This window comes from Alexandromys fortis, unplaced genomic scaffold, assembly GCF_014885135.2.
Source record: "Alexandromys fortis isolate MF-2015 unplaced genomic scaffold, M_Fortis_MF-2015_v1.1 scaffold_185, whole genome shotgun sequence".
In the NCBI taxonomy this organism is placed as follows: Eukaryota; Metazoa; Chordata; class Mammalia; order Rodentia; family Cricetidae; genus Alexandromys; species Alexandromys fortis.
The window spans coordinates 361,871-387,672 of NW_026068094.1; the positions used below are offsets into that span (position 1 = coordinate 361,871).

Genomic DNA, 25,802 nt, shown 5'->3' on the forward strand with positions numbered 1-25,802 from the left:
CCATTATTAGCTAACTCTCACATCTTGATTTAACTCATTTCTAATAATCTGTATGTCACCACGAGATCATGGCTTACCAGGAAAGATTCTAACCAGCGTCAGTCTCAGGCAGAAGCTTCATGGTGTCTGCCAAGCTGCCCTTCTTCCCAGCATTCAGTTCTGTTTACTCCGACTACCTAAGTTCCACCCTATCAACTAGGCCAAGGCAGTTTCTTTAATAACCAATGAAAGCAACACAAATACAGAAGGACCTCCTACACCTCATAAACAAATGTAACATATCTTAAAAGAATATCCCACAAGTTGACCTCTGTACAAACAAACATACATATCACATATATGAGAAAGAAAGACAAGAACAGAGAGAGAGAGAGAGAGAGAGAGAGAGAGAGAGAGAGAGAGAGAGATTAGTTTAAGCTTTAAAAACAGAGAGATAGGCTTGAATCCCTGTTTTGTTACTTTTTATCTGTGTGATTCTAATAAGGTTCTTTACCCTCTGTGTCTTCATTTCTTTCTGTATTTAATGAATTAATAGCACTTACAGGATTAAAGAGGGAATTAATCAAACCTTAAGTGATAAAACACTCATCTCTTGGAAACTCTATGTTATTTTTATCATTAATTATTATATATCAATATTATTAGTCATCATCATTATAATTTCACAGTTAATAAAACTTAAACTCAAGGTTCAGGGTCTTAGACTTATGTCAAATCAAATACAAGCACTGTAGCATTAGTCAGAAGGAATTCAAAGATAACACCTCATTTTCTCTTGTAGCCCTCCCTAGCTATAACACATAGGAAGTACCTAGAAAATTTCAGGAAAAGCTGAATATGAGATCTACTGAACCATGTGGTCAACCCCCTTGCACCTTGTCCAAATATAGTTCATCAGTATCATTCAGTGCAGAGTGGAAAACTACCCATGCCTACAGTAATGGATGCTTTATCTCCACAGGACTGTGCCCCAGGATTCAAGGTCTACTAGGAATACACATATGCTCCATCAAAATTTGGTTTAGTGTCTCAGTGCAAACAGGAAGACACCACACCCCAGAGAATTGAAGGTATGTACCAGGGAGAGGATATTCAATGTAGAATGCTCTTGAGTGAATGCTGTCAGGAATCCAAAATTCCATTAGTAGGTATCTCCCTCAATATAAACAGAGAAAACTGCAGCCTGGAAAAGTAAACCTTGTCCATAAGATCCAATGGAAACAGTGGTTGGAACCTCACAGGCTCTCTAGATTTCCTGCCACAAACTGCTTTTCCTTGAACAGTACTCAAGGTCAAGCTTAGGCAGGACTGATGCAGAGAAACTCCCAGACTCAGGGTTAGAAATATACATTCTGAAACTGAAGACTTCTATGCTTTCCATTCCTTTTTTCTTATTGTCATATCCACAAAGCATTCCTGATTTCAACCTATCTACTGGCTGTTATGAAGAGGTCAAGCCTTTACCCTGAATGAAAAAGGAGCATACGGCTCTAATTCAGATGTCCTCAAACTATGGGTTGCATCACCTTTGGGAGTCAAAAGACGCTTTCACTTAGGTCACCTAAGACCATCAGAAAACACAAATATTTACATTATGATTCATAACAGTAGAAATTAACAGTTTTGAAATAGGAACAAAGGTAATTTTATGGTTGGAGGGTCATCACAACATGAGGAACTATTTTAAGGAGGTGCAACATTAGGAAGGTTGAGAACCACTGCTCTAGGTGTTTAAGGGCTTCATATAATATCACACAGAGAGTAAAGTTATTTCCAAACCCAGGTGATTGAATTACATAGCTCTAACTATTATACAAAACACCATGTACCACTATGATACTCAACAGGTGTAGGGGTGTGTGGGGAAAAACAAACAAAAAAAAACCTTTGAAAACATTTTTATCACAGAATTGTGATACTGAAATAAGCATGCCTACATATGCCCAAGAACAATTAAAATTAGTGCCTTTCCCACCATGCTGAATTGGAAAGAACTTGTTATTTGAAGTATACACACATAGACAGAGACTTTGTATCTTCAACATCAGCCTTGTGGCCGGCATTGAAAATTGACTGGATGTGGCTGTATGTATGTGGGGGGTGGAAGGATGGATGGACGGACAGATGGATGAAGAATGGTGGGGAGATAGAGAGATGGATGGTAGATGGATGGACGGATGGACGGATGGTGGGTGGATGGATGAATAATTTGAGCCTTTCCTTCTTTTCTTTGTTCCAGAGACTCTGGGACCATCAACAAAATCTCTCAGTTCAGCCATGGACATGAAGAAATACTTGAAAGTGGAACTGGCCTCAACAGGTCCCAGCAAGCTCCCCCACAGAGAACAAAGACCCATCCACCCATACCCATCCCTGCTCCCACCCCCACCATCATGACCCAGACTGACTTTGTACCTGGATACTTCTCTTACATGCTAAAGAGACCCAAGACCATAATGGAGACTCTTGGGGATTCAGCAGACTACCAAGGTACTCTGGAATTTACCAAAAACATCCATCTATATGAAACTAAATAAGTAAAATAAAATATCATATTTAAGCATCTAAAAATTCTACAAAGCAGTGCTGATGAATGTAATTATTAATGTGCTTTTTAAAGACAGACCTTGCCCTGGACACAAAAGACACAGCTACAGTGTCTTAACAAGTCAGGATGCCTTATTAAGTATGAAACAATCTCTAAAATAAAAGTGACTATTAATTACTTTAGCAGTTGATTGCAAAAGATAAATAAATAAATCTTGTCCTGAGAGCTTCTACTACCCAGCCCTTGTTATGTCTCCAGACTGAAATTTCTCTATCCTCTCTCATCAGCCCCTTCCATTATGATCCCTATTTCTTAAAAAATGCAAAGTAAATCCCCACAGTGTTCTAATCAAATTCTCTTGCTCTCTTGAAGGACAACCTTTACAGAAAAGAGGTCACTTGATAAATTCCAGGAAAGCAAAAATAAAACATAATGAAAAACATAGTCTCATCATCAAGGCTAATTACAAAGGAAAAGTAAAGAGCTTTTCTCCCTCAAGTATGTGGGGTTTTTTTAAAAATAAAAAAAACTTAAAAAAAAGCAATCTAATAAAAATGAGCTATAGTTCTAGTCTGAATAGGAAAGAAGTATCTTGGGAGAGACGGTGGTACTTATAAAACCAAAGACTTTAGAAAGTCATTCATAAATTAACTGGTGATATATCTAAAAATAATATGATGAGTCAACTAGATCTAAGACTCTGGAGAAGGTACTATGGGGCACCACATTGAATCAGGTAGCACTCTACCCCTCTGCAAGTTTATGCTGGTCCAGCTGGTCTGGCTGACCTGGCTGGCCCTGGGATTATAAAAGCTGAAAGGCTGGAATATAGGAAACATTCTGGGAAGAGGATGATTTCTAGCCAAAGAGCCTCAGAGGTCTTTCTAGACAAGGAAGCACGGAAACTGGCCTGGGAGGGTGGGTAGAGCAGTACACTGATAGAATCCTGTTTCCTGGCCATACCATTCTCTGGTTCCCTAATTTATTGGACAAGAGACTTCGAAGTCTGGAGAGCCCATTGCTCTTCACCCAGACTACTGTCAAGTTCACCCCATTTCAGAACACATGTGTTAAGACCCAGCTAAGAGTCAGTATTAAATCCAGTCTCGGGTGGGGAAGAGTTCTGTGTTAGCAATGGTGGTGTCAACTTGACTGCACTGGAGAATGGCAAAGGAACTAGCAAAGTATTACCTTTGATGATTCTAGAAGACTAGTATGAGGGTCACTAAAGTAAAGGAGAAGACCTACCCTCAGGGTGGACAGCATCTATTGTCAGGTCCTGGGCTTGATGAAGCATGCGGGCTCCAGAGACCCAGATTGGGGCCACAATACTGATGCTGGATAACTGTGCTTGTTGTTTTGAGAACAGTGCCTCAGGAGCCTTTGGCTAGAAAACAGTGGACATAAATCACAATATAAGCTAAAGCCTTCACCTCCTACTGTGGCCTCAAGTAGTACAAAGGGAATCCCCAGAAGACATCTGGAAGTTGTGTTAGTGGGACTCCAAGAAATTGCCTTGCTTAAAGGTTCATAGCCACTTCAGGCTTCATAGGCGCCACATTCGTATCCTTAACGCGGGACAGTTCATGCAAGACCAGACATCGGAAACCTCCGGGTTTGGGAACCAAAAGGCGTCCAAACCTTTATTCTGCAGGTGACAAACTGACTTCAGAGCAGTGAAGGAATGTACTGGATTTCATACCATAGGTTAGATATGGAATCAACCAATGACCCATCTGTTAAAGCTATGGCCTTCAGCCTATGGGTGCTGACAAAAGAGAGTAGAACGTTTAGGAATTATGACCTAATATAATAAAGTTAGGTCATCTGAGACATGACATTGAAGTTGGGATGTTGAAACAGTGGCCCGGTTCTGGCCCTAGCCCCAGCCCCTTGTAGCTCTCACTTTTGATTTCTAGTTGTCATGAGGTAAACGGTTATTCCACCCTGTATTTCTATTGTAATGTGCTACATTAACACAGAGACAAGAATCACCATGTTAAATAACCACGGGTTTTTCTTCACCATAAGGTGACTGTCTTACATATTTTGTCACAGTGAAGGAAAGCTAAGAATCAGAAAGATCAAGTACTTTAAGCCCTGACACATACACACACACTGGCAAGTCCAGGGGACCCACAGACCCAACAGCAAAGCCCAGGAGAAACCCAAGAGAAAAGATATTGAAAGCCAAATATCGAGAAGATTCTGTAAGATCCTCAACCAACATTTCTAAAACTTTCTTCAGTGGACTCTTTAAAAAGTATCCTCCCTGGGGCTAGACAGTTGGCTCAGTGGTTAAGAGCTCCTGCTACTTTTACAGAGAAGTCAGGTTCAATTCTCAACACCCACCACAAACTGCTCACAACCACCTATAACCCCAGCTCTAAGGGATCTGATGCCTCGTCTGGTCTCTGCAGACTCTTACATGTATGTAATGCACATTTATACACTTAGGCACACACACATACACGAAAGTAACATTCCTTGCATAACAAATTTGTTCTTGACTCTTAGAGCTAGAAGAACCTTCAAAACAAAATAAGTCAAATGTCCAATACACTGGTATTTCACAGCAACTTGGTTTATACTCATTTGCAAAATATACAGAATACAGACAGAAGAGAGAAACCACCATGCAAGGTGCATCCTCAAAGACACATCAATGAATAGAAAGTAAATATACTACCTGTATTATGCTTATAACAGAATTTATTCAAGCTTTAAAAGGATGGAAATCCTGTCATACAATACCATATGAATTAATCTACAGGACATTATACTAAATTAAATCAGGCAATTACCAAAGGACACATATTACCTGACCTCACTCATATGAGACACTTCCAGTAGTCAAATCACAGGGAATAGTAACTTCCAGAGGCTGGAGAAAGGGCAGAATGTTTAATGAGCATGATATTTCACTATCAAAAGATTTCTTGAAATTGGGTACACAGCAGTGTAAATTACTTATCACTTCTTAATTGTACAATTAAGAATGGTTAAGATGGTACATTCTTTATTACGTGTAAATTTTTTATAAATTTTAGAAAACATTTTAAACCAACAAAATGACAACTAACCTCAGAGCTTAAAAAAAAGATTGTTTAATGTACAAGACTCAGATAAACACTTGCTTCTCTCACTATCTCCATTTTCAAGATAAGAAGTAAGGCTGGGGAAAGGGCTGGAGAAATGTCTCAGTGTTGAAGAGCACTGGTTGCCCCTACATCCACATGGTAGCCCATGGCTATGTGTACATCCAGTTCCAGGGGATCTGACACCCTCTTCTGGCCTCTACTAGCACCAGGAATACAGGTGGTACACATATATGCAGATAGAATACACACACATAAAATAAAAAGAAATAAATTATTTAAATGTTAAAAAAAAAAAAAGGAGAAAGAGGAGGTTGTTATGCTGGCATCCAGATACATGCTGCCCCTGTGGCACAATTCTGTAAGCCATGAACTCTGGAGTCCTGATCCAAAACCTGCTGATATAGTAATCAGTAAAGGCCACTGACTTCTCTGGTGTTCAGCGTTCCGAGCTGCTCAGTGGACAGCAGAAGCAGAAACATCAGAAGGGACAAAATTCTCAAGACAGTGGTATGCAAGTGAAGGAGATCAGTGAACATCAAGATAATCAACCAATTCACTGCTCCAGCTGCCTCCAAATGGCTGGAACAGTTCTCCCAGGTCTGCTGCATTGAACCCATGGACACAGTCCACGCCCACACACACTCTGCAAGGACTCTGGAGTGTAAGGTCCATGCTTTCAATGCTCCCTTGAGCCTTCATCTCAGAAGCCATAGATGAGGCTTCCAAGTCTCCAAACAATATCCAGTATCTCCCCAGTAGTGATGACCTGAGTGAGACACTCTGTTTCCTTTCCTCCCACATCCCTCATTCCCTCCGCACAGTTGAGAAAAGGTCATGAAGCATAGACTCTTCTTGGTATTATTGGTGCTTAAATATGCAATGAGAGAACAGCCAACTCTACCCTAAGCCACTTCCTGGGCTTAGGATGCCAACCTTTCCCATCATCCTAACTGCCAAAAGAACCAAAGACTGCAACTCTGAAAGTTGTTCTCATTCTCCTACGCCTACCCTACTCACACCTCTACACACACACACACACACACACACACAGCCTACAGCTTAACTGCAAAAGCACAAGAAATTAGCTAAATGAATGAGAACATATTGTTACAAAATAAGTCCAATCTGGACTTGGATCATCTGTGAAACCTCAGACCTCTTCTTACCTGCAGAATACCATACCAGCATGCCCAGTCAATCTGAACATCTCTTATAATATAAATAAATAAATAAATATATATATATATATATATATTCCTTTAATAACCCTAAGACAGATAAGACAATATCTAGGGGATTTCTTCTGGCTTCCGTGAATTCAATTATAGTTGATCAAGAGCCACACACCTGAGACATCACAGAAAGACCACAGAAGAGAATGTGTAACATCAAACAGAACAAAGGAAGACTCTCCCCACTATCCCTGGAAGCATGCTGGGAAGATGCAAGTCATCACTGAGGAAACAGCCTCTAAGCCCATCAAGCACAAGCCACAGGACATCTCAGGGAAGGGGTCTACAGTATCTCCTGAGCAGTGGCCTGAGACAGCTCTAGCCTTGAGCAATACAGTTTTATGTTTTATTCTTCTTTTTCTAGGATTGAAATGGGGATCCTCCTCCCTAGCAAGGTCATGGCTTCTCCTGACACAGCAACTGCCACCAGAGCCATGAGAGACAAAGCTAAATCCCACAAAAGGCAGTGTCAGGCCAGAGGCCAAATTTCAGCTCTGTTTTACATTTTCAGTGGCCACATGGTGTTACACCTATACTTCATGTTACAAAGCAAAAGCTCTTTTTCATTAATGTAGTAAGTCTATTAATAAATAAACGCCAGCGCATGGTCAAAATTAGCAGAAGTAAACATACCCACAATGTTAATGATGAGTAATGCTCCTCTTATAGCAAAATATGTATTACTGGTCAATGTGCCAGGCATTTGCTAATGAACTTTTTTTAATCTTTATTCTAACACAAGAGAAAGAGATAGGGGAGGAAGAGAGGAGAGGGTGTGTGTGTATTAAAGTCTGAACCCAGGATCTTATATATACTAGTCAAGTGTCCTCCACTGAGCTCCATTCCCATGTTTTGTTTGCTTTGTAGCCTAGGTTGGCCTTGAACTCATCATCCTCTTTCCTATCCCTCTAATTCTGAGATTACAGATGAGCATCATCATACTCAACAATATATAATCATCACCATCATCTCATTATTATTGTTATTTTATAAAAGACAAAAGTGAGACATATCAGTCAATAAATAAGTTTGCCCAAGCATGTTTCAAAAAAGCAGGTACCCTACTTTATATATATATATATATATATATAATACTTTATATATATATATATATCAGTAGTGTTATTCTTAAAAAACGATTAGAGAGCTGCTGCAAACGATCCCCGGGCGGGCTGGCGGAGCCGGCCATGGGAAAGCGGCTACAAATGATCCCCCGGGCGGGCTGGCGGAGGGAGCCCGCCATGAGGGCGACCACAGGAGGGCACGCTTCCTTGGCCCACGGTGGCAGCAGGTAACAGACACGTAAACACAGGAAATAGCCATAAGTATTTATTAAGGAAGGGGGAGAAAGAAAGACAGAGAAAAGAGATAAAAGGAGAGAGGAGAGATAAAAGAAGAGAGAGACAGAGAAAACGCGTGCGCACGCTAAGGAAGCAGAAAGAGAGAGAGGGGTCCCAAGATGGCGATGGGCGGGTCAGAGGTTATGGGAGTGGGCGTGGCTAGGGCAGGGACCCAAGATTAACAAGTAGTAAATTTATTGCCCCAGGCTCTCCGTAAGGCAAAGCTGCAACAAGAACATTGTCATAGACATATTAGAGATCAAGTACCACTCTTGCATCCAAATGCTGTTTGATCTAAAGCTGAGCCCCAGTGTCAGCCTCTCCCCACTCCTTTCTCAAGTAAGATTAACATAGCCTCCCTGTGTTAACTAAGAGAATGATGGGAAGAAACATGGTGCAGAGTAAGCTATGCTAATGTTCTACTTTCAGTGCCTGCTGAGCCCAGCCACCAGCATTTGCCTCAAAACAGCACCCTGGTCATACCTGGATGATGCAATCTCCTTTTCTAAAAAACCTGAGAACCCAGTGAATTAACAGCTTTCAAAACATTGAAAATCATAGGCCTTAAAATTGAAGACACCAAAAAGCACCCTGGGGTTCTGAGGTACCAAGAAATTCTCTACCTCGTTCATACCTGACAGCAGATTGTCTTGAAGACTGTCTGATTGCCAGTCCAACAAGACGAATACCTCCTGTCACCAGGTAATACAGTATGTGTACAGGTAACGGACACTGTTGAGCCTCAGCTTCAGTGAGGACTGCAGGTTCCCTTGATTCTTATACTGCCTGACAATAGCCCACAGACTAACAGATGCAGAGAGAAGAAAGGTGAGATCTTAGACAGGTCAGGGATTCCTTCAAATCAATGATGACCCTTTCAAGTTTTGTGCTCCCTGCATGTAAACTGATCCCTTTTAGATCAGTATCCTAAACTCTGTCAAATGTCTACAATGTCTCAAGGAGGACATGGAGGACACTATTATCAGGAGGGATAAAGATTCAATGAGTATAATGATTACAATGAGTCTAAGCACAATATAGATACAGACAAGAGCTGGGGAAGTCAGCGCTGACTGCATATTGCTAGTTCACTAGCAGCATGGGTACAATACCATTGGCCTTAAAGTCCAGAACATGCCAAACTCCCCTTGACTATTTCAAAAATGCATGCCTGGGAATTCCCTGAGAATAAGGCCAGTGCCTGTACATCACCATATCCCCTATGCCACACACAGATAAGAAACTAAAATGCTGTATTCACAGATGTGTGGATATTCGGTGAGTGAATGGGTAAGCAAGTGGATGATGTGTGCAGGAAGGTGAGCGGATGGATGGATGGATGGATGGATGGATGGATGGATGGATGGATGGATGGATGGATGGATGGAAGCTAAATAATTGTCTTGAATTAGCAGAGGGAAGAGAGACATCTGGACTTAACTAGTCAATCAAAATCTACATATCAAGCCTTTCCCCAGAGGTCCTTGGCCACATCACCCCCATATTTATTCTCAGAAGCTAAAACATTCTTACCCTACACTTGCTGGGCCACAGGGCTGTGCTCATCTGTGGTCTCACCCTTTGGGTTCATCTCTCTGGCTTTCCTTCCATTTATCTCTCTTGATTACTTTCACCCAATTCTACTCCTAACCTGAATTCCTGGCCCTGCCTCATGTCACTTCATGGTTTCCAAATAAGCCATGTTTCATTCACAGTTCTCACCACCATACGGAACACACCGAGGCAAGTCTGTACGGTAAAGTACTACTGACATCTGGAGTAAACAGACTGCAGTAGCTTTCACTTCCATCCAGAAGCACGATTTCTCTGCTCTCTACTCGTAACCAGGCCTAGTGTGAAACTCCTGCGAACCCACCTCTGGAAAGGAAGGCTCAGCAAGGAACTGTAAATGTCATTAAACTCACAAGATCCAAGTTCTTTCCACCCAATGAAATTGCAGCCCAACTCAACTTAACCTTCTCTTCTTCCCATCTTAACCTTGAAATATTTTAGCCATCACACAAAGTAGATTTTGTTTCATTTGTCAGGAAACATAATAGAGCGTCCTGTGAAGAATATTGTTTTTTTTTTTTCAAAGTGACATTGGCATAACTTCACCTAATGGAAAGAAATGTCTTCAATCTAAATGAGTCATGTGGTGGAGACAGTGAGTTTGAAAATCCGCATATGGTCTGACCCCTTTAGGAAGATCTGGAGAAGGGGAAAAAGAGCCATTCTGTTGATAGTTGACAAACAGAAGAATGAGACCTTTATTTCTGCAGCAAGATCTAATGCTGTAAACACAGAAAACAAAGAGAAACAAGGAACTGGTTAAAACCTCTGAGATTAGTTCACTCTGGGCAAGAACCGAGTCAAAATACTTCCTTGCTGTAAGATATAGGATAGGTAATCTACAGAGTGGATGAGGTAGCCTGGCCCTTGTGAATTCACCCAGGGCTTTGAGATTTAAAGCATTTAATCTATGTCTCTGGGTGGACCCAGAGCTTGATACATAGGAAACACTCAATTTTGGCAGTTATTACTATTTAAGGATAGCCTTGTAGGGATTGGTACTGTCCTATATGGTAGCACGACTCAGGTGTGACTTTTGAGATTTAATTTAAAAGCAGTGTAAAACTTAGTTCCTCCTCACACAAGCTGCCTTGCAGAGATGCAGTAATTAGCTATAGCGCAGAAAGAGCCTTTCTAGAACAGATGTTCTGCTCAGAACAATGATTCAGAAATAAAGAAGCAGCATGAGCTAGAGATTTGTGTGACTTCTATCCCAATTTCCTCATCTGTAAAAAAGAATAATTGTAACCAAATTATTAGATGCTATTGAGTATATCTGATGCACCAGTATTGTACACATGCAGCAGATGGTACCCTAGAACAGGGACAAATATATAGAGAAGTACAAGAAAGACAAACAAGAAGATTATGGGACGTACTTCCCATGGAGTCAAGCACGCAGCTTGCAGCTGGTTAACTCTTCAACACATGATCAGGGCATCAACAATGCACTAGTCACTCTTGTAGGCAGCAGGGAGATGTAAAGAAGTGTGTCGTTGTGAACTTAATGGTCTTAATAAAGATGCTGCCCTTGCTTATACAACTATATCAGCAGCACATCCATTCTCCTACCCACTAATGCCTCCACTAACAGAACATGAAGATAAGAAGTAAAGTTACCTAAGATGGAGTACCTGACAAAAGGGCACTATCATGGGTTGTTGACAGAGATTTCTGTCCCACCTGGTCCAGCAACCATTCAGTTCCAAAGAAATACACAGAGGTCTATATTAACTATAAACTGGTTTTCCTATTAGCTCAGGCTTCTTATTAACTCTTACATCCTACATTAACTCATAATTCTTGTCTATGTTAACCACATGGCTTGGTACCTTTTATGAGCAAGGCATGCTCATCTTGCTTCCTCTGTGTCTGGATGATGACTGCAGACTGAGCCTTTCCTCTTCCCATAATTCTCCTGTTCTGGTTGCTCCACCTATAATTTCTGGTTATTGGCCAATCAGCATTTTATTAAAGCAATACAACTGACAAATCTTTACAGAGTAGAAGACCATTGTCCCACAGCAATAGGTGGGTGGGTGGACAAATGTATAGAGGAACAGACAGACAAGATGGGAGTAGAGCTGAAAATAGCTGAAGCAGTGACCTAAACTCCTAGGATCCAGGACTAAGTATCCCCTGGTAAGTGTATATGGCTAAACTGGGGCACTCTTGACAAGCAACACTAATAAATAATAAAGCAGTCTGCAAACAGCAAATGTGAGGTAGAAGTCAAAAGGATTCAAGAACCAGAGTTGTTAGAAAATAACCAACTCTCAAGAGAACACACTTGCTCTATGGAAAACTCATTTTAATCCTTTTTGAAGGCAACAGCCCAAGGGCATAGCACCTTTTACAAATCCACTCTTGAACATTACCCCACTGTTCACAGAGCACTAGGATGAACAATCTTCTAGAACACAAACCCTTGGAAGTCACATTCAAAGTATATCCAAACATCAGTAGCCAATAATTCAATGCATTGAGACAGAGGAAAGAGGAGACATGGTTCAAGTTCTAGTGCTCACACCATCTACAGGCATCTGGTCTACCTGTGCTTCACTCGCCTTCACCAATCATTCACAAGAGGGGCCCCAGCCCAATCTTAACTATTCTCCCTGCAGTCCCTGGCACAACACTTTTCCAATTTTAACACAACTCATCCTACTTAAAGAGCACAATGTGTATGAAAAGACAGTACAAGAATCAGTCACATCTTTAATGCCCAAAATCTAAATTCCAAACAGTTACACAGGACAGTCATTCACAGATTTCAAGTGTTTACAGCAGGTGGGAACATTACCATGTAGTCCTGGAAACTGAGCAGGGAACCCATCTTAACAAAATAAATAACCATAGATTAAGGTAAAAATATTAGTGCTAAATATGCTTCAAAAACACAAAATTAGATGATGTTTAAAGTTCTTTCTCGGAGACATAGACAGAGTCCCACATTGGAGCACCGGACTGAAACCCCAAGGTCCAAATCAGGAGCAGAAGGAGAGAGAGCACGAGCAAGGAACTCAGGACCGCGAGGGGTGCACCCACACACTGAGACAATGGAGATGGTCTACTGGGAACTCACCAAGGCCAGCTGGCCTGGGTCTGAAAAAGCATGGGATAAAACCGGACTCGCTGAACATAGCGGACAATGAGGACTGCTGAGAAGTCAAGAACAATGGCACTGGGTTCTGATCCTACTGCACGTACTGGCTTTGTGGGAGCCTAGGCTGTTTGGATGCTCACCTTACTAGACCTGGAAGGAAGTGGGAGGTCCTTGGACTCCCAACAGGGCAGGGAACCCTGACTGCTCTTTGGGCTGACGAGAGAGGGGGAGTTGATTGGGGAAAGAGGAGGGAAATGAGAGGTGGTGGCGGGGAGGAGACAGAAATCTTTAATAAATAAATAAAGTTCTTTCTCTGTCTGATAGTCTACAGGGGTTCTTGCTAAGCTAGAAGGATAGGGTTATTTCCCAAGTGTCCTGAAATCATCTCCTCACAGATCTCACCTTACACCCAACATCTTCCATGCTATGGTCTCCTCCACTCGTAGTAACCCTTCATAGATCGTCCTTACTAGAACCACAGGTCATTTCTGTCTCTCATATAAACCAAGTCTTTCCATTTATAAACAATATATATTTTATTATATTCTGGCTGCCCCAAGCCCTTGGTTGGGTAAAGCAGAAATCAACAATCTTTTCAAATCCCTTGGGCTGTGTATTTTCTGCATGTCTACTACATAGCCAGCTCAGTATACAGACATGACAATAATAACCCTGGCTGACTCTTCAAGGTATAAAAATGATTTCTGGGTCTTCAAGGCATGTGAATCAATCTCAGAATTAAAGATGCTGCCATAGGACATGAACATGATTATGAAAAATGCCAGTAATTCAGGACAGGAGTAAGAATTATGGAGATAGACACAAGAGAAACAGGGTCAAGAACTGGCTTACAAAGAAGAAGAATTTTAACAAGACATATAAAATAGGGAAGAAAGAGAGACACCTGCATTTAGAATCCCATATTTCTGATCAGGGCTTCTCTGTCCAGCCCATCTCTTCAGATATCTTCCTTTGTAGTTCAGACTGGTCTGGAACTCATTGTGAACTAGAACTCAGCCACAGCAATCCCCCTGCCTCTTCCTATTGAGTTGTGAGATTGGGCATGCATGATGCTCAGCTGTAGCTGACCTTTTTTAGATCCACTAAAGATCCCTGCAGTGCCTTCCCAAGTTTCTCAGTCCCTGAGCCACTCTGTGCTTGATCTGACCCTTCAGCCTGTTTATGTTCCCAATTCCCTGGGCACTGACCCAAAACAGCACTCTCTAAGTCGGTATTAAGTATGGCAGGGCTAAAATTAGGGCTGTTTCCATAGATATCTACACTTCTGTGGAGCAAAGCTGTTTAGTGGAATGAAAGTCAGGTTTCCATTCTGACTGCAAAGTAATTCTGGGATCAGGAAACCCAAACCAGTTCATGTGTGCCAGCACTTCTGAGCATTCCAAACCCCTTAGTCCAAAAAACATCACATAGATAAGGCAAGGAGGAATACAGCAACTTGGAACATTCCTGGGCTAACATGTGCCACCAGGACCTAAGTTTTCCTTCCTCATCCTAGAGGAAAGGAATTTCTTTTCACCCCATTCCAGAAAAACAAAGACTAAAGAATCCACTCCCCTGCAAGCCATTGTACCACTCAAAGTCAAGAGTTAAGAAACTCTTCAACTTGTTCAGAGAAACATCCCAGGACTGTGCAGCCAAAGATGAAGATGAAGTGACACCAGACCTACCTAGCACTGATCACCTCCTTCCTTCTAGGCTCTGTGCTCAGAGTTTCAGCACATAATATCTGCACCCAAGCTAGGGATATAGATGTGTATCCCCAAAGTAGGTATGTTAGAGCCAAACCATTAGCACTTCAGAATGTGACCTTATTTGGGAACAAGGTTACTGTAAATAAAATTTAGGTGAGGGATACAGGGATAGGATAGACCCTTAGACCACATGGCTGATGGTATAAGCAGTTACAAAGGGAAACATGGGGATAAGGCCTAGTGAAGCCATTGATGCCTTCGCCAGCCAAGGAGCACAAAAAACAGCAGTAAGTCATAAGAGGCTAGCAAGACACAGGACCTAGGTGGTCCTGACAATTCTCTGAACTTAAGACTTTTGGCCCCTTTGCTTGTGAGACAATAAATGCCTATGAGTCTGAGCCACCACTTTGAAGCACTTTATCAAGTCCAATTCCAGGAGACTCTCTGTCCTTGTTACAATGTCATGTGACCTAGGCTCTGACCAGCTGGGTTTTCCATGAGGACAGTAAAGCTTCCTTTAACAACAAATAACACCAGCAGTGAATACCAGCAGTGATCCTGAATGCTTTATACATAGTAACTCATTTAATACTCAACAACCTGCTGAGTCTGGGGCATGTTACAGAAGAGGGAACTCATTCAGAGAAGTTAAGTACCTTGCTCCGTATCACAAGGTTGCATGTGATGAAATCTGAATTAAAGTCCAGACCCAGGATGTTCTTACCCAGCCATAACTGCCTAAGTCAAGAAGCAAGTGATTGATGGAGACTTACAATGGTGGTCGGACTCTTTCCATTTGTATTTATTCTGCCCGCACAGAATGCTTTGCCTAGTAACCACACCACACACACACACACACACACACACACACACACACACACACAACTGAATTAAACTGTAGTGGCTTCCACACATCTCATAATTTCAGCACCAGTCTATATGGCAACAGGGATTAGGAAAAGAACTTAAGCATCTCCAAGGAGGCAGAGGAAAACAGCCCACCTCTCACAATGTTTTTTCTGTAACTGAAATTCAATTAACATTTAAGGTATACCTGTGATGTGCCAGCCCTGTGTCAGGAAAGTACGTAAGTGACAGCCCCTGCTCACTCACCAGAAATTTTGGTTAAGAGTCAGAATTGAAGTTTGAACCCAGGTACGGTTGCAGCACAGTGTGGTTGAACTGAGATCAGCACAGAGGGAAGGGCTTCAGGGCAGGGCATGGAAACCTCAACCTTTCTTTTCCAAGACTGCCATGATGCAGGTATTCCCATACAGAATGCATCTCCCCTCTTGGGCCCTCTCTGAAACTTTTTCCCAAAACAATGAGCTTTTTTTTTTTCACTGAACGAATCACACTGAAGAGGTGAAGAAACTCAACATTAGACTCGAGATTATTGCTATGAAGTACATACAGTTTAGTTTATCAACTTTAGAACATACTTAAGAGCAGAGCTAAGTAAGTTTACAGCCCACCAGCAATGGTACTGTGGCAGTTAAATTCTTCAATACAAAGCAAATAGCACAGGGAAAGGTGGCGAAGATGTAGAAGTATCTGGAAGAGAAAGTATCAAATCAGACAGCCATTATTATTACCTATGCAGAGAGCTGGTGTGACCATCATGAGAGCTATGTGGCACAGCAAAAATAACTAACACACCCTTAGACTTGGCCCTGCCTCCATCAGTGACCTCATTAAGTAGGCATTTGAGCATCTATGCCCTACAGAGTCTTTCTTAGAACATATGAGCAGAGGGCTTAGAGTCTTGCCCAGCACAGGGCAGACATGTGATTGATGTACTCAGTCTCCAAATAAGAGTTCAACATAGAACCTGGAAAAACTAAAGGCAGTTGCCCTTCTCCTTCAGCACCACCATGGCCACCACCTTAAACTGTATTACTTATGTTCTTGAACCTGAGTTTCCACATGAAAGCACCCTACAATGTAAGAACTAGATGTTCAACAGAGGGTATCCAAAGGCCTCACCCACCTCCTGCTGGGAACTGGAGGAAGAGTCGGAGCAGAGTGAGAGGAAGCATCAAGAACTTCACATAACCTAAGAAAACAAGCCTCTTTCATTGAAGCCAATATATATATTACCACACACACCCACACACAAAAGCTGGTCAACTCACCTCTGCCCCAGCTCCTCATAGAGCCCTGACAGTCCTTAAGGACAGAGACTTAGACACCTCTCTCAGCTAAGATGACAAGCTCCTAAGCAGAGAGAATCCACACAATTGAAGCACTCCTGCAGGTCTGACTACGTGTTTGGTGTTATTCTGCCCTGTCCACAAAAAGCCCTTGGATCAGCCTGAGTACTTCTTTTTTTAGTGCCTCCAACACTCCATAGAAGCACGCCCAGAAAAGCAAGCATGCGCTCTTCCTGGATGAGAGACTCATGGTAGAGTTTATTTGTGTCAACTTTTCTGAATAGTGTAAAAGGGAACACAGGGCTGGAAACAAACTCGCGGATACATCCATTCATGGGGACCTTTCTGGGAAGCTGGAATGCAGATAGTAGTAAAATCTAGGTCTGAGCTAAGGGTCCTGACCCACACAGTCTTCCAGGGAATACAGAGCAAGTATGCTGAGCTCAGAGTTAGTTCTCTGTCTTCCTAGGATCCAGTCCTCACAGAACTGTGGCACTGAAACTGAAACTAGCTTTGATAGTCCTCTTCTACATTCCCACTGCACACTGCCCTCTGCCCTCCCATCACACTCCCCAAGCAGGCCCGAGATCACTGATGTCTCCTCCTCTGCTGGCTGGATCCATCTTTTCCCATCTCACCTCTGACCCTGACATTTCTCTTCCTTTCCCACCTCCACCACCCCTCTTCTGGTTCTCTGTTTTCCTTGCTCCCTACAGGCCTTGTTTTTCTTGGCTGATCTGTTGCATTCTTAAGCTCCTGTACCCCTGAGTATGGACCACCAGGGAGTATAAAACAGTATAGCACTCATCAGGACATGCCTGTCAGCCGGGACCTAGTATGAACAGACTAGGGAGACAGTTTTCCTTTCTTTAATCCTCTCCTCTTCAGGGTAGCTGTGGTGAGGAAAGATGCTTCGTAGGATGACCCAACCTCATAACTTTTCCCTCAAATAATGTTTATAAATATTTGTTTTCATTTAAAGGGGCTGATTATAAATGGTTAATAGATAATGGTCATAGTCAAGGATTTCTAAAGGAAAAAAAGAAGAGGATATGACACAGAAATGAATACTACATTGGTATGGACTTTGGTTTACTAATACAAATTTCAAGTCAATTTTGTTATATGTATATTTCTACTCCTGCTTAAGGTATAATGTTTATACAGATCATTTAAAAATGGAATATATAATTAAAAATTATGGATTAATAGACAGTCATCTATAATAGTAAAACTTGTAGTCATGTTAGTTAGCTTTTCTAGATGTATAGAGAGATTTAAGCTGGATAGGTCTCCTTCAAACCTTCCACAGACCTACAGAATATGGCATTTAAAATGTTTTAAAAACTTAAAGACTTTTTTCAACAGTGAGACATGTCTGCTTCTGGCAGTACCAATTACTTCAGAGAGGTTGATGGGCATTGAAGAAACTCATTATGGAATTTGCCTTCCATGTGACAAGGCTGGTCATATGGGTAAGAAACTGCTCTTGCCTGGACTGCGTGATGGTGTGCTGTAAGAACTGGACTGCAGGACCCACAGAAAAGTGACAGCTGAACTTTCCAAAAGTCAGGATGGTCCTTCAGGATTCTTGCTTCACAGAAGAAACAGCCAGACATTCTGCAGAAAACAGAAGAAAGCAACTGACAAACTTTGCCAGTACAAGGCAGAACAGATCTTCAAATTTCCTGTGTTACTGAAAAGTCTGCCAGGTATTATAGGCCTGTAAGATAAAGATGGATATTCCAATGTTACAAAAGAACTTTGGGAGACTTTCCAAGCAGTGAGATGTCTCTGTCATTTCTAGAATTTGGAAGTTGCTTACAATGCATTTTCTGTTTACTTAAGTAATATTATAGCATTCTGGGTCTTTGACGGATTGAAGATTAGATGGTTACAATTATAGTTTTCCTTAGTTATGATAAAAGATAAATTACATATAAAACTTTAGACTCACAAAAATAAGATGGATGATATTTTCTTTAATTTGCCAAATGTAAACAAACTAAGTATTGTAACTATAATTCTTGTTTGATAACTATTTTGTATATGTAATTTTCCAATGTTGAAGTTAAAACCTTCCTTTTTAATTAGAAGGGAAAGAGGAGATGATGTGGGATGTCCTTCTGTAAATATGCTGCTTTTATTGGTTGATGAATTAAGTTGTTTTGGCCAGTTGCTTAGCAGAGTAAAGCCAGGTAGGAAATCCAAACAAAGATATATAGAAAGAGTAGGCAGAGTCAAAGAGACACCACGTATTTGCAGAAAGAGAGAAATGCCAGTAAGCCACAGCCTGTGGCAATACATAGATTAATTGAAATGTGTGAATTTAAGATGTAAGAACTAGCTAGAAATATGCCTGAGCCATTGGCCAAACACTGTTGTAATTATTATAGTTTCTGTATAATTATTCAGGTCTGGGTGGCTGAGAAACAAAAGTGCAGTCTCTGTTTACAACTAGTGCCTCTGGGTATTTCTTTGGGACTGAAAGGTTATGAGACCAGGCAGACAGAAACCTATATTTACAGGGTCTGATCCAAATAAACAGGTCAAGCAAATGTGACAAAAGAAACTTCCAATCTTCATGTTCTAGCTATGCCTAGTATTTTGAGTGGACCATAATGTGAACAGCATTGGCCCTGTTTTCCCCAGAACTATTTAGGGGTGAGGGGAGTATGTTAGTTACACTCCTCATTGCTCTGACAAAAGAACTGACGAAAGCCACTTCTGGAGTAGACGGGTACTGTGCCTCATGATAAACAAACATGAGGTGGAGGTGGCTACGCCACATACAGTCAGAAAGAACAGTGAGATATACATTCTACCTTTTAGTCTAGTATGCCAACTCACGGAGCGATGCTGCCTGCATTCAGGTGGGTCTTTCCAGTGCAATGAAGCTAACAAAGATAACTCCTCACAGGCATGCTCAGGGTTTTGTCTCCTGGGTAATTCAAAATCCCACCAAGCTGACAATCAATACTAACTACCACGTGGAGTCTTCCTCAAAGAAACATGCTCTTCAGTTGATAATAATGGGCAAAGCACAAATGGTTCTCGAACTATTCACAGGAAAATGGGAAGCCTCTGGTTCGAACCCTGCCTCAGCTGTGAAGTCTGGAGCAGGAACTTGGCCAGTCTGTGCCTCAATTTCCCTATCTGAAAACCATGAATAATAAACTACCTTCTGCACCTGGATGATCCAGAATCTACAGGCAGCTATGTTTCAGTTTTAGGGATGTTTAATGTGTATCAAGCCTTCAATGGGCTATTCTAAGTGCTTTACTCTGAACAGTGAGCACAACCTGAACAGATTCAGACTGCAGTGATCCCCATTCCGTTCAGGATCAGAGAAGCCAAGAAACTTACCCAAACTCACACAGCTAGGTAGAGGGTACAGGACTTTCTTCCCCTGCAGTTCCAGAGTGATGCCAAGCAGTCTCTGCTACAATGCTATGATGCCGTTCCCTGAGGACAGCAAGGCATAAGTTGTTCATTCTGTAACTGGGATCATAGCTATAAACCACACTGGCTTCATTTCTAAGAATCCCTGACTTTAGACGGGAGATCTTATTTGGCATTTGGGTAGTTAAATTCTAGCTCCAGGAGCGTGGAGCCTTCTGTATGCTTGTGCTTCTGCCCACTTCCCACCCCCACCCCTGTGATGAAAGAGCAGAGCTGAGGGAGCTGCTCCAAGCTCTGTGAGACAAACTGCAGTCTCTGGGCCAAAGAGGCCAGGAAGATCTCCATCCCAAAACTGTTGGCAAAGCACTCTGTGGCCTGTAGCCAAAGCTGAGTGACAGCCACCTGTCCTTGACTGGGGAACTATAGGGCAGAGAGCCACATCACAGAGAGCAAAGCTCCTCAGCCTGAATACATGTGTCACCTCAACCATCCAAGGGGACTCCAGAGGTGAGGGCGCTGCCTCCTTAGTGACCATGCCTGAGCATTAAACTCAAATGCTGCAGCAACAGACTCAGTCTCAGTCTGACCTGCAGCAGGCAGGCGACCAGGGACTGAAGCACACGGTGAACACAGCACTTTGATGGGAGGGAGATGTTGAGCGGGCCAAATTGAAGACATCTTATTGTAATTTGTTATGTCATGTTAAGTTGATATCTTTGGGAGGACTGCTCTTTTTTTCTCGGAAGGGAAGCAGAGGACTAGTAGATCTGGGGGTGGAGAGGAAAAGAGAAGGGGGACTGGGAATAGTGGAGAGAAGAGAAACTAGCTGGGATGTAGTGTATATAAAGAATAAAAATTAAAATTAAAAAAAATGAAGACATCCCTTGCCAGTGCCTCACAGCATTTGCTATCAGCAATCAGAAGGAAAATCCCTGCAATGAAGGACCACCCTACCTCCTGATCTGAAGCCTCCTGTAGCCCCTACACAAGACAGGCTCTACAGGAAACTCTGGCAGGTGGAATGTAGCCATCAGTTCTGGGCCAGGAACATGCCTGCCCCTGAGTTGCAGAAGCAATGGTTGGGTCCTTACAGATGTAGAGCAGTCTCTCCCAAACATCACTCAACAATAATGTCAATCTAAAATCAAGATGCACACCCCTGGGAGGAACATGGAGCAGTGGTGGAGGCCAGGGCTGTCTGTAGTTTCGGTAATGTTCTGTTTCTTGGTCACAGAATTGATCACGCAGGAACACGGCTTTTGGGAAAGTGCACCAAGCTGCACAGCTGATAAGCTTAATTATCAACTCAATTGGTTGAGAAGTGCCTCAGAGATTAGTGAAGTACACCTCTGGATGCATTTGTGGAGGAATTTCCAGAGACAGATCACAAGGGCTCTGATACAATCAATGACAGGCTCAAATTCCCCCTAGACTGCCAGGAGGTGGTAGAAGTCTCAGTGGTGGGACCTGGCAGAAAGAAGTGGACTGCTGCGGAGTGGAGTGCCTCTGAAGGGTAAGTTTGGCCCTGATCTCTTTCTGCTCGTTTTTCTGCTTCCTGGCTGTCATGCAGTGTGCCTAGCTTCCTTGAGCCATGCATGCTCTTCCTCCATAGTGTCTTGTCACAAATTAAAAGCAATAGAGCTATCTCACTGTATACTGAGACCTCTGAAACTCTGGTTCAAAATACATGCTTGCCACTTTAAACTGTTTCTCTCAGGTACCTGTCATCACTACAGAAAGTTCAAATGATACTCACATGCACCAGCCTTTGTGACAGTTCACAATTTGGAGAAAGAATTCTAAATTTAAGCTGGGCAAGGTGATACATAATCCCAGCACAAAGGAAATACAGGCAGAGGATCAGAAGTCAAGGTCAGCCTCAGCTACACAGTGAAATCCAATCTTAAAAAAACAATCGAGCAATCAAAACAAAAAAAAACACTGTAGATATGAACATGCCCAGTATTATTCTTGTTTACCCAAGGTTATATCCATAAGGCTTCCACCCACCGGTACAACAGCACCTGTAGACATCCTACTGGTGCCTAAATTTGGGGACTCAGAGTATGTTCACTAATTCTACAAAGACATTCTGAGTACCCATTATGTGCCAGGCACAGATCTCGAGATGGACAACAATCAAAAAGTCATTTCTTTTAAAAAGTTTATTTTATGGTCCTAAACAGACAGGGCTATGAACCATGAGGCCCTGTTTTGTGTGACAGGTACCCAGAAGGTGGAGCTGCAGCCAAATTAACCCTAAGCATGCTACAGGCAGTGATAGCACACACCTGGAACCCCAGCACTTGGGAAGCAGAGGCAGATAGAGTGCAACTCAAACAGGTATACAAATCAAGTTCCAGGACAGCCAGGGATAGACAGAGAAACCCTATCTCAGAAAACAGAGAGACAAAGAAGAATGCAGCAAGGATCTGCCTACTGCAGATAATCCCTGAGCCTTTCCCACTCTAAACCCTGTAACACAGACCAAATGGAAGCTCAAAGTCTTTTCCAAGTTTTTGTTGTTGTTGTTGTTGTTGTTGCTGTTGTTTGAGGCGATCACTACAACAAGGCTCAGGCCTCCACTGTGTGTCCCTGGGTAAAGTTCCTAAACCTCTTTGAACCCCAGGATTCACATCTTCAGAGTAGACGAAATAATTATCAGTAGTGTTCTGGAAACATTAAACAATAACAGTTATTACAGATAACACTTCTTACATGCTAGATAGTACTGTTTTCACAATTTCTATGTATTCCTAGTGGCCTGTCTCTCTCAATGTCCTCCCATGAAAGATTCCCTAGGCTTCACGTACCACCCAAATTCAATGACAAAAAGTATTCATAGTGGTCAGCATGGGTCCTTCAATGCCATGTCCCTCTCAAGAAGAGAAGCAGATGAAGAGACAGGTGATGCTATGGTTTGAATATGAAACATCCCTTAGAAGTTCAAGTGTTTGATCACTGGGTATCCAGCTGGTGGTGTTATTCATGGAACCGCTATGGCCCCATGGCAATGAGGATTAGAAACAGGAAGCAGATTGCTGTGCAGGATGTGCCTTGAGGGATGCTGGCCAGCTCTGCTTCCAGTCTGAACATTCTTTTTCACCCATTGAGATGTGAACAAGCCATGCTACAACCTTTTGTTACCATGGATGAAAACCCAGTCACCAAGATCTTCATCTTCAGTAGAATGTATACCTTAAACTGTGAGCCAAAATGAACTTCTCACTTAAAATCCTCATTCTGGGGAATTTGCTCAGAGTGATAAGAAAAGTATCAAAGCAATACAAGAAAAGAGAGGAGACTGGAAAGATGGGGAGGCAGAAGGAAGAAAACTCAATTCCCTAGAGAATCACTCCATCTTTGCCTTGGTTCCTAACAACCACACTGTTAAACACTGCACCATGAACCACAAATATGTTCAGAGTGTAACCAGAGTGAGCCAAGCTATGTCACAAATTAAAACACACCAGGAGTCCAAAACACGGTATTAAATAAAGGCAATGTCTTAGTTAGGTTTTCTATTTTCTGTAACAAAACACCATAACCAAAAAGCAAGATGGGGAGGAAAGTGTTTATTTGGCTTATACTTCAGCATTGCTGTTCATCACTAAAGGAAGTCAGGACCGAAACTCAAACAGGCCAAGATCCCAGAGGCACCAGATGTTGCAGAGGCCATAAAGGGGAGCTGCTACTGACTTGCAAAACCCACTTTCATATAGAACCCAGGACCAGCACAAGACAAGTTACATGGCTTTCTGTCCAGCTTAACTAGTAAACTGCTCCAAGCCTGCAGCAGGCTCTGTACCCCTGAGGTCTTGTGTTAAGCAGCCAGGTCAAGTCACATACAGCTCTGAGTGAGCAGGTGGAGAACTCAAAGGGGGAATGAACATATGTACAGAAGGCTGGTCTAAACCTCACTATCAAGGAATTCTGAGAAACAGAAGGTCAAAGAATTAAATTCATAACAAATTTTATCATGCATGATTATAAACTGATCCTTTCTAAAGGCACAGAGGAGCCTTGCTCAAAAGTCTGAGTCTTAGCTTACAAAAATACAGTTTAATTCCAAGTGATAACTGTACGGAATCATGGCAATTTGGTTTGTAAGTGCTATCAAAATATAAGCACCAAGTTTGTATGGTTCTCTTGAATTGACCCTTTTCCCTAGAAATGCTGAATAAAGACACCCACTTTGATAGAGACTATGCTTTGAAAAAAGACCCACATACAGTATACATTTCAACCATGTGAGCAAGTTAGGCAAACAAGCGGTAATAAACAATGACAAGAGGTTAAAGCAACAGTTAATGGAACAGGAGTCCTAAGAAGGGGTGACACTTCCATGATATGAACATGCCAACGATGGCACTCTGGGTTTGATGTCCAGAAGATAGGCTGACACCAAAGAACTCAAGGGCAGTGCTGTACCCAGGATGGATAAATGCTATGGGATTCACATGCATGACATCCAGTGCATGAGAAAAGCAGGTACCATACAGTTTCTTCACCAAAACAAGGGTTTCCCATCAACTCTGTCTATGCTGAAAGTCAGTCCAGGCTATCTCCAAATTCTTCCAAATGGCTCCCACTTCTGCCTCTTGCAGTCTCAAAGGAATGGGTAAAAGACAGCCCAGTCATCCAGGGAACTTGGCCTAGGAAAACCACCAAGATGAACTTTGGCCCTAAAACTAAAAGCTGTTTTATATCAGTAAACCAAAACAGCAGCATTGGCCTTCACAACTAGGATGACGATGGCTAAGGCTAAAATCCATTGTTATGAAAGCGTCACACTTCCATGGAGCAGCAGACATGGCTGATGTGGGATTCCCCTCTGTATGCTGTGATTACCATTAACGAGTAAAGGCTAGTTTGAGCCTACAGCAGGGCAGAACAGAGGTAGGTGGAGAAACTAAACTGAATGCTAGGAGAAAGAAGGGGGAGTCAAGAGAAGCCATGTAGCCCCACAAAAGAGAGACATGAGACAGAACTTTGCCAGTAAGCCACAGCCATGTAGCAATACACAGATTAATAGAAATGGGTTGAATTAAGATGTAAGAGTTAGCAAATAAGAAACTAGAGTTAACAGGCCAAGCAATGATTTAAGTGATATAGTATCTATGTGATTATTTTCAGGCTGAGCAGCCAGCAACAAAGAAGTGGCCTCATACAACACACGGCTAGTTTCAGGACTAAAACTACTGCTGCACACCGGGCATCACTTGCTGAAACAACAGGGTAAGTCTTTGCACCTGCCCCTGACATCCTGTGACCACCTTGAACTCTGAAAACTTCAAAATATTGGCATTTTAGTAGATGAATTGGGTACTCTTATAACTTATCCCTCCGTAACCCAATTTTCCTCACACAGAACCACAAATCTCCCCAGTGCTCCTCAGATCCAAGAGGGCTGTGAGACACAACGCACAGCTAGATGAAATATGTTGGAAATGAGAAAACTAGTCACGTTAGGATGCAGATTTCATTAGGATTGAGTTAGAACACTCCTACAAATCTGCTTGGCCCCAGCACTGGAGTTGCCTGGCTATCAAAAATCAGCAACTAGATCTTTATGTCTGTCTGCTTAAATGCAGACCCTTCAAGGGCGTGACAGTGGGACAGCACACACATTTTCA

General features: G+C 42.2%; 1 protein-coding gene across 6 annotated transcripts in view; it reads right to left on the reverse strand.

The window, feature by feature from the left end:
* Positions 1-25,802, reverse strand: part of Large1 (LARGE xylosyl- and glucuronyltransferase 1) — a 383,834-nt gene that overhangs the window by 328,281 nt on the left and 29,751 nt on the right. Inside the window, exons 2-3 of one of the 6 annotated variants that reach the window (XM_050123190.1) lie at positions 20,131-20,229; positions 18,258-18,384 (exon numbers count right to left, since the gene is read on the reverse strand). The exons of 4 other annotated variants lie outside the window; for them this stretch is intronic. The gene's annotated coding sequence lies outside the window, so the exon portion shown is untranslated. The remainder of the gene's footprint in view (positions 1-18,257; positions 18,385-20,130; positions 20,230-25,802) is intronic. One more of the 6 variants, XM_050123191.1, reaches the window with a different exon arrangement.